General features: G+C 36.2%; 1 long non-coding RNA gene across 1 annotated transcript; it reads left to right on the top strand.

Annotated features, from left to right (window-relative positions):
- Window positions 1-1231: 1231 nt before the first annotated feature.
- Window positions 1232-11780, top strand: LOC136825053 (uncharacterized). The gene is made up of 3 exons (XR_010849233.1): window positions 1232-1366; window positions 6382-6512; window positions 9178-11780. It is a non-coding gene; the product is annotated as an uncharacterized lncRNA (long non-coding RNA).
- The last annotated feature ends 1183 nt before the right edge of the window (window positions 11781-12963 follow it).

Genomic DNA, 12963 nt, shown 5'->3' with positions numbered 1-12963 from the left:
ATTTCACTTACCTATCTCCTCCCGTTCTTTTCACATATCCAGACCATCTCGAACACTCTAAATCTACCCTTTTACCCTAACATTCTTACTGCTGCCTCGCGTCCTTACATTCATCTGCGTTTCAGTTCTTATTATGATACATTCTTTCACTCGCATTCAACATCCCCAATTTTATATATATATATATATATATATATATATATATATATATATATATATATATATATATATATATATATATATATATATATATATATATATATATATATATATATATATATATATATATATATATATATAATGAATGAAGAGCCTCGTTGTGATTGTGGATTGAGTTGTAAACCATTGTCTACCACGTTATTGTATAAAAAGCTTATAAAAAGGAGTGTATCTGAACATTCCGGAGTAGGATACAATCAACTTGTAATATCCCATGTACGTAATATACGGTTCCCAATATTCATGTTCCTCAATAGATGCTACGCCTTAGATACAAAGTGTATGGAGATCTTACTAACACAAATCAACTATTAAAACTGCCAAGAAGTCAAACGCAAAAAGTGAACGAAGCTTTCAATTCAAAATTGTGGAACAAGCGCATCAAAGGAACGTTTCATGGATTCACAACAGCCACCTGTGCGCTACAAATGAGTACTGTACGGCACAACCTTGGGTATGTGTGTGTCTTACGACTGTCATTATAGGTGGCATTCCTATTAAACCAAGTCCTCAGGAAAAAGAGAAACCAAGAACGACGTTTATTGTTGGAGACCCACACGTATCGGTGCTTGCGATTCATCAGGCGGTGTTTTCTTGATTGCCAGTTTGTAGCCTATTTTTTTAATTTAACCACAACTTTTTTTTTTATTAATTTGTCCTATTTTCGTTTTCAGTGTCTGAAAAGTTTCGCATTTGTTGTCTATTAATTTAATATATTTTGGTCTGTAAAATATTTGAGTAATTTACCGCTAGTAAGCATGAGTGCCTAGAACAGCCACCCACCCTACCCTAATCGCCCCACGGTTCAACATTTAAAACCATGGTTAAATATCCCAAGCACCCCTTCCCCCAACCCAATACTCTGTGCCTTACGGAAAGGTATATTCAAAGTCTTCTGTCAAGTCAAAATTACGTTTATGTTAAATCAGTTCTTTCCTATAATTTCCAGTTTTATTGTGATTTAAGTATCTGGTAGAACTTAATGATAATATCATTAGAACATTGTACAAGAAAAAAGTAGAAGTTGATGAAACAAAATTAGGAATTTTTGGAAAAGGCTGGGAGAATAGTTGTTGGAACTCTTGGTCACCGTCATTTGAGGTCCGAATTTCGTTGTGTGATGGTGTCCTTAAGTGTGTTGAATAAGGTAGGGTATATTTACCTGTTGAAGGGATTGAAAAGCCAGCAAGTGGCTTTTTTGTAAGCGTATGATTTTGAATAACATCTAGGCAGTATTTTAATGTAGTTTTTATGTTAAAATAAGTGAAATTTTTACGAGAATTAGGTGATTTTCACAACCGGCTTTTGTGAAATTTTCGTGGGTGTGGACTGTAAAAAATGTATGAATTTGGATCAAATAATTAGGAAGCGTTACTGAATACAATGGAATATTTACGAATTCAAAACGAAATTGGAAGTTAGTTAAATATTTTGTGAAAACTTCCAAAATTTCATGTTAGTGATCAGTGCCAAGGCCAAATCGAATGACTGCAGATTCAGGGTATGTAAGTTTTTCTTGCAAAAAATTGCCAAAAAATATAATTTTTCCTTAAATTAACCTAACCTTACCTAAGTGATTTCCCTGACTCGGTCACTGCTAGTTCCCCCACCCCTATGTTCCAGAAAAAATCTGGGGATTTTCTGCCATCAGCGAGATAGTTCTACATCCCCCCTTTCGTATACAGTATGTATCCTGGGATCCATCAAATTATACATGAGTTTTGGAGACCGACCAACCAATAACTTTAATCTGCCAAAATTTCTTTCTCGTATAGACGGAACTTGGGTCAGGTAAACAGTCCTTGCCCCGTGCCTGCAGTGTATATCGTGAAACCGATCTGGCAAAAATGTTGAAAATTTCCGGAATCTGTTTGTCAGAGGGTGGTGCAATAAATGAAAAACACGCCTTTTCCTCAAATGCCGGATTCATTTTGGTGGTAGTACTGGTTCGGAAAATATCTGCTCTAAACTTTTAAATTTCGTTTCAGGTAGAACTATATAGTAGCTCCGCGCAGCCGACGGCGCTATAACTGACTTTTTCTACAGTTTTTTGGTTGCTAATTATGAATTTCTCTTTCATTTTTGGCGCTCGAGCCTAATTAACCTGTAATTAACCCCTGAAGTCCATCTAACAAGGGGTTTTCATATGCGATCTTTACAAGACAGAGCACGGGTACGTCTGTTTCGAACGGTTCATATCCCGTCCGGCAAGTACAATAACTTGTTAACGTATGGGTACACCCCCCCCCCGGGCCAGTACTAAACACGGCGAAGGGACATTCCATTTGGCCGACAACAAACAGATGCACAGCCAGTATCAGAACCCTTAAAAGTGTAGAAAAAACCAGTTGAAAAGGTAAAAACAGGCCGGAGCTAATGTATAGAATTACCAACAATATTTTGAAATTTATAATTTGTAACAGTGCTATGGCCCCATAAATTCTTGTCATGGCCCCCAGGTTGAGAACCCGTGATGTAGTTTTGGATTTTAACCTTGTAGTAACAGGGCAATGAATGTTATACATTGATAAAAAGGGGAATTAAGTTATTCATGTATAGTTTCATGGTTGAAGGACCACGGTTGTCAGGATTTAGGACCGAGCGAAAGACGGAAAATGACCGAAGTAAATTTAGTGGAAGCGGAATAAGGGACTAAAACAAGCAATGTTAGTATTGGTGTTATTAATAACGTCTGTCATTCGGATCTGCTCAGGCGTGAATTATGAACCGGGTGAGGGAGGGATGGTTGAGCTCTGGGAGAGACATCCCCCCCCCCTCCCCGTCTACCCGATGTTATTTAATTATGTAGGCTTCCGACATGTAACCTTGCAGAATATACAGCTACGGTTTTAGAAATGATTTAACCTAATAGGGAAAGCGTTACGTTATCGCCAGATTACCAACAGTAGCATTTATTGACTTGTTTATGGGTCTTAGTCTAATTTACTTTTTCAAACCGACAGACAACGTAAGACAAATTCTTTCGTTCGCATGTAATTTTGAATCACTTGCGATGGATTTTTGTCATATCCACGCTTAAACAGTCTGAAAAGTTTTTTGTTCTTGAAACACGTGACATTATCAGTCCTCCTGAAGAACTCGTATTTTGCTATTATGAGTAAAAACCGCGTCGAGACGTTTCATAAGTTTGTTATAGTATTTAGTTTAATGCTGATTAAATCGCTTCAGTAATAGGTTTGTAATAGCTAATTTTACGTCGCTAATCAGCCCTCGAAAGAATAAAATAAGTGTTTACTGTTCATCGGGTATCTTGTGTTGACAAAATTTTAAAATTAAGGCTCTCCATAAAATGAAGGTGAAATGAATGTCACATAGCCAAAGTTAATTGCACAATCACCGCTCAGAATGAGGGCGAATGAGTCATTAGGTGGACATCACTGTGTCCGTGATTGTAATTACCTCCACACTTACCACAAAAACTTAGTTTTCTGAATTTAAAACCTAAAGCAAGGTATATTCTTCAATTTGGTATAAGTTAGACTAGGATGAGTTGTCTGTTAAAGAAACCTCATTTACTGGAATAGGTTTATCGTAGACGACATGGTTTAATATTAGAAGATATATATATATATATATATATATATATATATATATATATATATATATATATATATATATATATATATATGTATATAATTTACTCAACTGATTAAAATGTTCAAAATTTAAAGAGGAATCTTTATTAAGCATGAATAAAACTCCCAGATATCTTGAAGCTATTTGCGGATGAGACAATTTTTTGGACATAAACCTCGTTAAAGATACAAATGATTAATCTTGTAGGTTTTAAGGAATAGACGAAATTTAAGGAACCATAATCAGATGAACATTAAACGGAATTTGTTGTACAGAAAGAGAAATAACTTACGAAGCCTTGGTGAAATTCGGCTGAATACGATTCATCATGACGAATGACCCAATACTTTTAAAGGTATCGATATCCTCTTGTAAACTGATGTTCCAGTAATATTTAACCCGGGAACTCGTATGACATACGCACAAGGATTACAAGTAAATTTTTAGGTCTATACTCGGAATACTTAAGTTTCGTCAGTGTATGAAGTCCATTTGTTTTCAAACTATTCAGTGGTTATGTTAAAAAGTACTTTTTGGGCATTTCATTTTGTCAGAATTTACTATTTACAATTTTTTCTAGAATTTTAGAAAGTTTTGGAAGTTCAAATGAGTTTAGATTTTTTTTTAAGTTTGCGATTTCGCAGTTTTAGGTACAGTAATTTAGGCCTGCGGTAATATAATTCAGGGTTAAGGTAATATAATCCATGGTTAAGGTAATATAATCCAGGGTTAAGGTAATATAATCCAGGGTTACGGTAATATAATCCAGGTTTACGGTAATAACCCAGAAAGCCTGATTATCGGAAGTAATTCTGTATTTACCAGGCGTTTGGTTCCTTGCGACCTTTAACCAAGAAAAAAAACATTTCGTGGTATTCATAAAACTGTGAACTTTATCCGAGATCAAGGTGACCTGTGGATGGACAGATGAGGGCCAACTGGTAATTTCGTGAGAACTAAGAGTGGTTCATTACAAGGATCGTTGTGGTCCATTTAAAATTTGACTGCCTGAAGCTCGGGCACAACCATTTCCCATGGTATCTGAAATTCTTAGCGAGTGATTTTGTTGATCGGTACAGTAACGAAACTCTCTCTCTCTCTCTCTCTCTCTCTCTCTCTCTCTCTCTCTCTCTCTCTCTCTCTCTGTCGGTTTTAGTTTTGCACAGTGGGTCCTTACAGCGTGACGAACACATGGCCTATCCTTTTGTAACCGACTAAATATCCACAACTGTTGCATATTGAGACTAATCGTGAAGTGGTGGTGACTCGTTGCTGAAATATTTGTCATATTGCATCAGCCTATGATGAGCAAGAGGGAAGCGTCACTGATGTTAGCAGATTGTAGGATTTTGTCAATACACGCCAAACAAATATCATAGGTTCTTGGTGATAAACCTGTCGATCCAAATGTAACCCCTTCATTGTCCTACCTGACCAACCTTTGTTCTACTGAACTTCGAGGGATCACCGTAGGACCAAAACCGAATATATATGCAGCGATAGAATCTTGAGTAGGACATGTGGTACATTTGTAATATAAGTATCACCCACTTTGCCCTTACTCGCTCTTAAAACGGTGGAATCAGAGTTGATAGTGCTATGGTTGGTGTGTACAGTAGAGTATGTGAGGGTTTCTCTTGGAAATGCTGAAATGATTACTCATATCCGTGGAAAGAATATTGTTTTAGACTTTAAATGTGTGGTGGTTTAACAAGAAGTCAGCGTAGGACTCTTCTGCTAAGTTTAATAGTGGTAACAATAAACCTACAACATAAAACTATACTATATCCATGTATTTATTTTGAGGTGTAACACACCCGAGTGCTGTATCGGACTGAATTTCAGGTTACCAGTAGTATTTTTTGTGTATAAATTAGGCTTAATGCTGAGATTTGCTCGTCATTTTGCATTCAAAGCCGAATAGTTGTAACTGGTATATTGTTAACTGTATTAAATAAGAATGTGGAGATAAAAGTTAACAACGTAAAAAATGTCTATACTTTACCAGAAAACATTACAGAAAGCTTCAGAAATTTTGTCTGTGCAAACCTACAGGTGGTTACAATTATAGTTTATCGCTAATTATATCATTAGAGCGCAAGGAATAACATGAAAAATGGGTTTTGTGCTAAGGTACTCAGTTTGGTGTCTTTTAAGGAATACTAATTTTGATTTATCGTATGTACAATATTTGAGAGGCCAGATTAATGAGTTTGTTTGCTTAAGTTTGAATATTTTTATATTAAGCCCCAAGGTCACCTAAAATTAGTTGTATTTGTGTCAGATTTTAAACAGGTAATTGTTTCAATTTTAGCATGGTTCAAAGACAAATTCGGGAGAGTCTAAACCCGAATATTTTGCCAAGTATTCTTTAAGAAGTGTTAAAATTAAACGTACATGGCTTAACAGAACAAAAAATTTATAGCGTTTTTCATCTTTGTTTTCGTGACTTTAAATAGGTAGAAATTTTTAATTTTTTTTTGTTTTTTTTTTTTGTGGAGAGGAGTGGGGAGCAAGCATATCAAGTCACAACCACCAATTTAAAAATTTCTTGTTTTCTTAAAGGCTGCGGGACCAAGGACCCTCCTAACCTATCCGAAAAGGCGTCAGATACTGTGACAGATCAGTTTGGACAGGGATTCAAGATGAATCTGATGATGCCCACGTTTTGAGGGAGATGCAGTTCAACAAACAAGGTACAGCAGGCCTGTGCATATTTATTAATCTTGCCTACAAACTTTTATTTAATATTAGACTCAACGGCGGCTTTGATACACAGCGTGTAACCAGGGGCTGGTTTATTCAAAACAGTAACCTTGGCATTTTAATTAGACGTTTTCCTGAAAGAAAATAGTCTTAGGGCAGAGAACCGTGGGCAGCCCAATGCCCTTGTCTAGCCCAGACTGAAGAAAAAAGCTAAAATAGTTGAGTGGGAAGGTGAGCTTTATCCCTGAAAAAAAAAAAACCGTGAAGCTGGTTCTTAAAGGGCCGAAAAGGAGTTAAGGAAACCAGGGGGATCTAAAGGGAACACATTCAAGTGCCCAATTGGTCATTCTCTTTTTGTGTGTGTGTGTGTGACTATGGTATATGTGGTTCAAGTTAATGCACAGATCAAAATTGAGTGCTCACTATTCTTTTATTTATGACCTTATTCGTATATGTGAATCGTTCCCTTTTATATATTATGATGATTAATTCCGGGCAATCAGGGTGTCACAATGCCTCAGTTTAAACCTTCAGATCATCGATTACTCAGTAACTTGTACAATAACTGCAGTTGTCAATTGTTTTAGCTCATTAACATGACTGGAGAACGTATGCTTCTGATGCGAGAATTATTTATGATGAAAACTGAGATATTTTCTTGAATGAATATTTAGAAATTTATTGGGTCATTAATTTAGCGTAACCTGATATGACCTGCTCTGAAATGATCTTTGGTTGGCTAGAGGTGTGGTGCATGTATGAGTGATCATTTGTATTAGCAGTTAGCTTGAGGGCAATTGTGCCCTAATTGTGTTCTTAACATGGGACACCATTACTATGCTAGCTGGTATTTTCCATGTTACTTTTATTTTTCTGGTTATATATATTCTCCAGTACCTGTAGCGTTTCATGCTACTGGTTATAGATACGGTACTAAACTCATTCGTGTTCTGTGCTTTTGGGAGTATGGCAACTATGACTGCTCATTATCCGACCTTTTCAATCGTTTCGCATAGATGATTACAGCGTCTTTGCTACCATTTCTGGCAGATTGATTATATCGTGTATTTTAATTTTTCTCTGCCTTGTAAGGCCACGTACCGATTGTTCTCAAATATAGCCTCCATAACAATCACATTCTAAGTGGATTCAACAGATTGTGGATACCATCAAACAGTAATGTTTGGCGTAAAACATAATGTATATAATAAATTTTTCTTAGACATTGTGAAAGGCAATTTAGCAGGTGCTCTTGTTAGAGTACATTATGAACAGCAGTGAAGATAATTAGTTTTGGAATAAGTTAATGAATTTGATAGGGATATAGTGCCGTCCCAGTGCCTTCACTTTTGTCCTTGTATCGCAGACTTAACTAGATCGAGGGTCTGCAATCGGTCATTTTTCGAGACTGGTTTGTTTACGACCTGTCATTGGCACTAGCCTAGGTTGGCGCGTGTTTTCTAAAGAGTGGTTTTCACCTTGCTTGTCAGTCACCTCTCTCTCTCTCTCTCTCTTTTTTATTGAGGGACTCTTACTGGATCTCCTAGTTGAGGGAGAGAAAGAATTGCATGGATATTTTTCCTTAGAAATCCAGTGTGGCCCGTGATGACGTAAGCAGTAAAACTATTTATTTAGTATGCACCTAAGTATTAGTCGACTAATACGTAAGTATTAGTCGACTGTTTAGGTGTCTCAGGTAGGTGTAAGGAGAGAGAGAGAGGTAGGTAGGTGGTCAGCACTCTTGTCAGAATGTGAACCATCTCTAAATGGGTTTCCACGTGGTAATCCTCATACCAGCTGGGATGAAACCATTCATCAGATACTTTACCACTTTCTCTCTCTCTCTCACACCACCACCACCACCACTACTACTACTACTACTACTACTACTACTACTACTACTACTACTGTTTTCTGGTCCTTGGCCGTGTTTGAGGCAACTTGCTAATATTGTCATAGTCCCACTTCGTTATTTACCATTGAGATACTTTGTGGAATGGGATTTGTTTCCTATTGATAGATTTATCGCAGAACACTTGTGTAGTGGTAAAATTTATGATTATAATAATGGTAAAAAGTCACCTTCATTGGGAATTCCCCATAAGGGGGTAGTGTCATCAGTGCACCTCACTTGAAGTGCAGCGTCACTCCGACCCCAAGCTGCAGCATTTTAGCATTTTCCTTCATCTCTTTCTTCCATCTTGCTGTTCAACCTCTTCTACCATTTTGGGGTTTTCTCCCAGTTGGCCTTCAGATCTTACCATTCATTCCAGTTATCGTCTGGGTCACTGTCTTGCTGTCTAACCACTCCAACTCCCTCTTTTCACTGTCTCGAGTGCTGAATGGCTCAACACGCCTCACTGCTTGGCTTTATAGCCTAAATTTCATGATTAATTCCATCAAAGGGATTTGATCCATTGACCAGCGAGACACTGATATTGATCTAGTGTTTCACTTTTGGAGGACATTATTGTTAACTACTACTAATTATATCTGTTAGCTTTTTTTTTTTTTGTCCTGCTTCCGTCTGTTTGTGAGCAACTATTTTATATAACTTGATTGTAGAAGTCATTTTCATGCAGATTTTACATTATTTTCCTTTTTATCTTTAAAGAAATGGAAAATGAGTTGTAACAAATTTCCTTTTACTTTCAGGTGCATTGTGGTCTGTCTTGAAGACTAGTCTCTCATCTTGAGAAATATTTTGGAGATGGAAGAATTGTAGAAGAGAGAATGAGAGAGAGGCGTCCTGAAGAGACAATGATCATTTTGAAGAAGATCTGCCTTTTAATTAAGAGTCATTTTGAAATGGACATTGAATTGACATTCAAGATAACAACACTCTCCCATGCATAAACTGGCTAATCAAGAATTGGCAATTGAAATTTTGTATCTTCTGTTAATGCTGTCCCACTAGCCATTTAGAAGTTAATGATTAATATTAGCTTCAGTGAGTTACTGTACTTGCCTCAGTGAGGTTTATTTTTAAACCATCAAATTTAGATGTTTAAACCAGCAGCAGAATCTGAGGGTAGGGTATTATTATTATTATTATTATTGTACAGTGGCTTAACAAGACCATTGAGTAACTTGCCTAGATGATATTAGGGCTGACCCAAAGGACTTGGCCTCATGCAAGTGATGAAAAGTGTTTTAAAGTTCAGTAATGTTGGAAGAACTCTTGGGAACGGACTGGAACCACTGTACTGCCTTGCTGTAAATACGAATTACCTTCCCCATTAAACTTATTTTTATTCCATTTAAAGTACAGTAGTAGTCATTTTAGTATAATTATATTGACTTAAATACATGCTAAACAAATTATATTGACTTAAATACATGCTAAACACAGGCCTTGTATGGATGACTATATCTGGTACTAAGTCCCTTGCGCAATTGGTTTCACTATTGATAGCCTTGCTTTGTGCCTGTTATTTTTCATGGTGGTGTCTTTTGCAGCTTTCCTCTGCCCTCCAGATGGCTTGTTTTACTAAAAGTTCCAGTATTCCTTTGGCCAAAAGCAGTACTGTAGTGTTTTCTACCTGTACTTTTAATGAGTTATCAAGAGTACTTTGGAGCAGTCTTTTGACATCCACCCGCCTCGTCTTTTTAACGTTCCTTTATGGTGTACAAAATGTTTTTCAACGTTCTATTTGCCTTTTGTGCCTTGCTATGTGCAGCTTTCTTTGATCATTTGCAACATCCCTTTATTCCCTTGCTATCGTATTTTTTGATGGTTAAGTTTATGTAATATTAAAGGTCTTTTATAGCACTGCCTTTAACTTATGGTACTATAGGTCCTTTAAGCCCCAGCTGTTTAATTTTCTGCTTGTTACTGTCTCCTCAAAAGTCATTCGTAGCATTTATTTGGCCCCCAGCTGCCTTATGTTTTTTGTCATTTTAGGGAATTAAAACACACTTTTCTGTGGATCAAGAGCCTTATTTTCTGTTTGTGACTTTATTACACGAGCTTTACAGCATTCCTTTAGCCTCAGTTGTTTTGCTTATGTGCTTGTGACCAACTCTAGTATTTAAGGTTCTCTGTGCAATTCTTTTGGTCCCCAGGCGTGTTTATGTATTTTTTGATGCACAAAGTGCTGTATATGTGGCATTCTATTAGCTCCTATCTTTTTTTTTCTGCCTCTCTTGTAGTAAAGTTTCTTTGGAATATCCGTTTGTCAGCCAGATGTCCTATTTTTTACCTGTCACGTTTGTATTGAGTTTTGAAAGCCATTGGCAACGTTAGGCTGTGAAGAAGTGATTTCCCATCGGTTAGTTTTTTTTAATTATCAAAGGTCCTTTATGTATTTCTTTGGTCTCCAATTGACTAGCATTTTACTCTTCATGGTGTTAAGTGTCAATTGTAGTTTTTATTTTGTGCCCCCAGCTGCCTTGCATTTTACATTTTGCTTTCCGTGGAACTAAAGGTCCCTTGCATCATTTTGCATAGTCCTCTCATTTGAGAACAAATCTTGCAGCCAAACCTACGAGGCTAGCAATGGCTCTGCAGTCGTATTAAACTATTGTGCATGATTGTAACAGTAGACTTACAGTTTATGATGATTAGGCTAATCTTGCTTTCTTGTTTGTCTCAGTTGTGCGACACCTATTTTTGCTGAGAGTAAATAAAGATCAGTAATGATACAAATGTTGGTCTGAGATGGTGAAGTCGCTGGGATTTGATTGGTCTAGAAATGTTCATATAGTTTGCATATTTCTCGTTAGACGCTCTCAGTTATTGAGGTGTACTTGAATAGCCAACAATACCTTAGAAATATATAGTGAAGGTTTCTTTCAAAGAATTGCTTGTAAAATCACAAGTCATTTTGTTACAAATGGTTTTCCTAAATTTAAATTTTTAACGTTTAAATGTCATATGGTTTGCCATGTTCTTTTGACGAAATCTTTTTGAGACACTTTTAACTTTTCTTCCCTGCTTGTTTGTCAGTAGCCTAATTTGAATCTGGCATAGTTACCAAGAATCAAACTAAAGTACTTATCTGTTTCTGCAAAATCAACCAAGTATGTTCATCCAAAGACGCCATGTGGAACATTTGAACTAAAAACCTAATAGCAATAATTGGCTGTTTTCAAATCATACCCCTACCCAACACAAGGCCAAGAAGTTTCATTTCGATGATTATGTAATCTTGTAAACTTAAGTAGGGTTTGTTAAATTCATCCTTCAATTCTAGACCATGTAAGGGGTGTGCCGTAAGGTTCTTTGCTGCAACCCCTTTCATTCCTTTTACTTTACCTCCATTCATATTCTTTCTTACATCTTACTTTCCTTTTAAAAATTGATTCATAGTGCAACTGTGAGGTTTTCCTCGTTACACCTTTCAAAACTTTGTACTGCCAAAATCCTTTTCAGCTTCGAATGACCTCATAGGTCCCAGCGGCTACCCTTGTGGCCTAAATTCTATCTTCTATCCAATATTCTCTCAATTATGGATTTTCCATAAGAAATCAGTCTTATTTCCTTCTTTCTTTAAAAAGCTAGAATTAGAACACTGTACATTACCATTTAACCACTGAATTTTCACTAATAAATTTGCTCCTGTTAATATTCAAGTCTTTGAGTAACAAATTTGTCGTAATTAACTATCAGCTGGTTATAGCTGTCATAGAATCAGAGTTTTCTGAAAGTTTTTAATTGGTTTTGTAAGGTCTTAAGACATCAAAAGTTGCCTTTTTCAATTTTCTTTTTAATTCACTTCCTCACAGGTGCAAATTTTCGTCTACAACGTTTCGAAAGTTCTTTCATTACCATAATTTGATCAATCTAAAATTCCACTTTTTCATATACTTTTCTTGATTTTCTCATTGCATTGTCTTCTTTCTGCCAACAGTTTTTGATTTCTGAACCAAAATTTTTGAAGTTAAAAGACCTGGCAGTTCATATAATCGTTTTTCCCATGATTTGCGACTGTCAAAGCCCAGTTTAAGCTAAAAGTGTAAATCTTCCCTTATATGTGTAGTCTTGATGCTGATTTATGAAATCACTAAGTGCCTCTTAAATTTTCAACCTGTCCACTTGAATGAAACAGTTCCTTTAACATTCAAGGAAATATTATCCAGTTTACAATTAGTGGTAAACTTTCACTCCAGTAACAAGTGAATTTTCTTGGTTTTCTCATTTTTAAAATAAGTTTCAAAGTTTCATGTATATGGATAATATGTTTAGTCTCAACGTCACACACACACACACATCTATAAATACATTAGTATGTCTGTCAATATTTGTCTTTAGAAATATAAACCAAGCATTGCAAACCACTAAAATGATGTTACTTTAACCTTGAGTGCATTGTTGCAGGAAAATCCAGATTGAGCCCACCAAAATGTTTTTCTGAATGCTTCCGTGTTTTTAACTTGCTTATTAGTTTTGTGAACTGAACTTCCAGGCAACCTAGTGATTTCATATACTGTATTAGGTGA

The sequence above is a fragment of the Macrobrachium rosenbergii genome, chromosome 36 (assembly GCF_040412425.1).
Source record: "Macrobrachium rosenbergii isolate ZJJX-2024 chromosome 36, ASM4041242v1, whole genome shotgun sequence".
In the NCBI taxonomy this organism is placed as follows: Eukaryota; Metazoa; Arthropoda; class Malacostraca; order Decapoda; family Palaemonidae; genus Macrobrachium; species Macrobrachium rosenbergii.
This window is presented reverse-complemented; position numbering and strand designations above follow the sequence as displayed.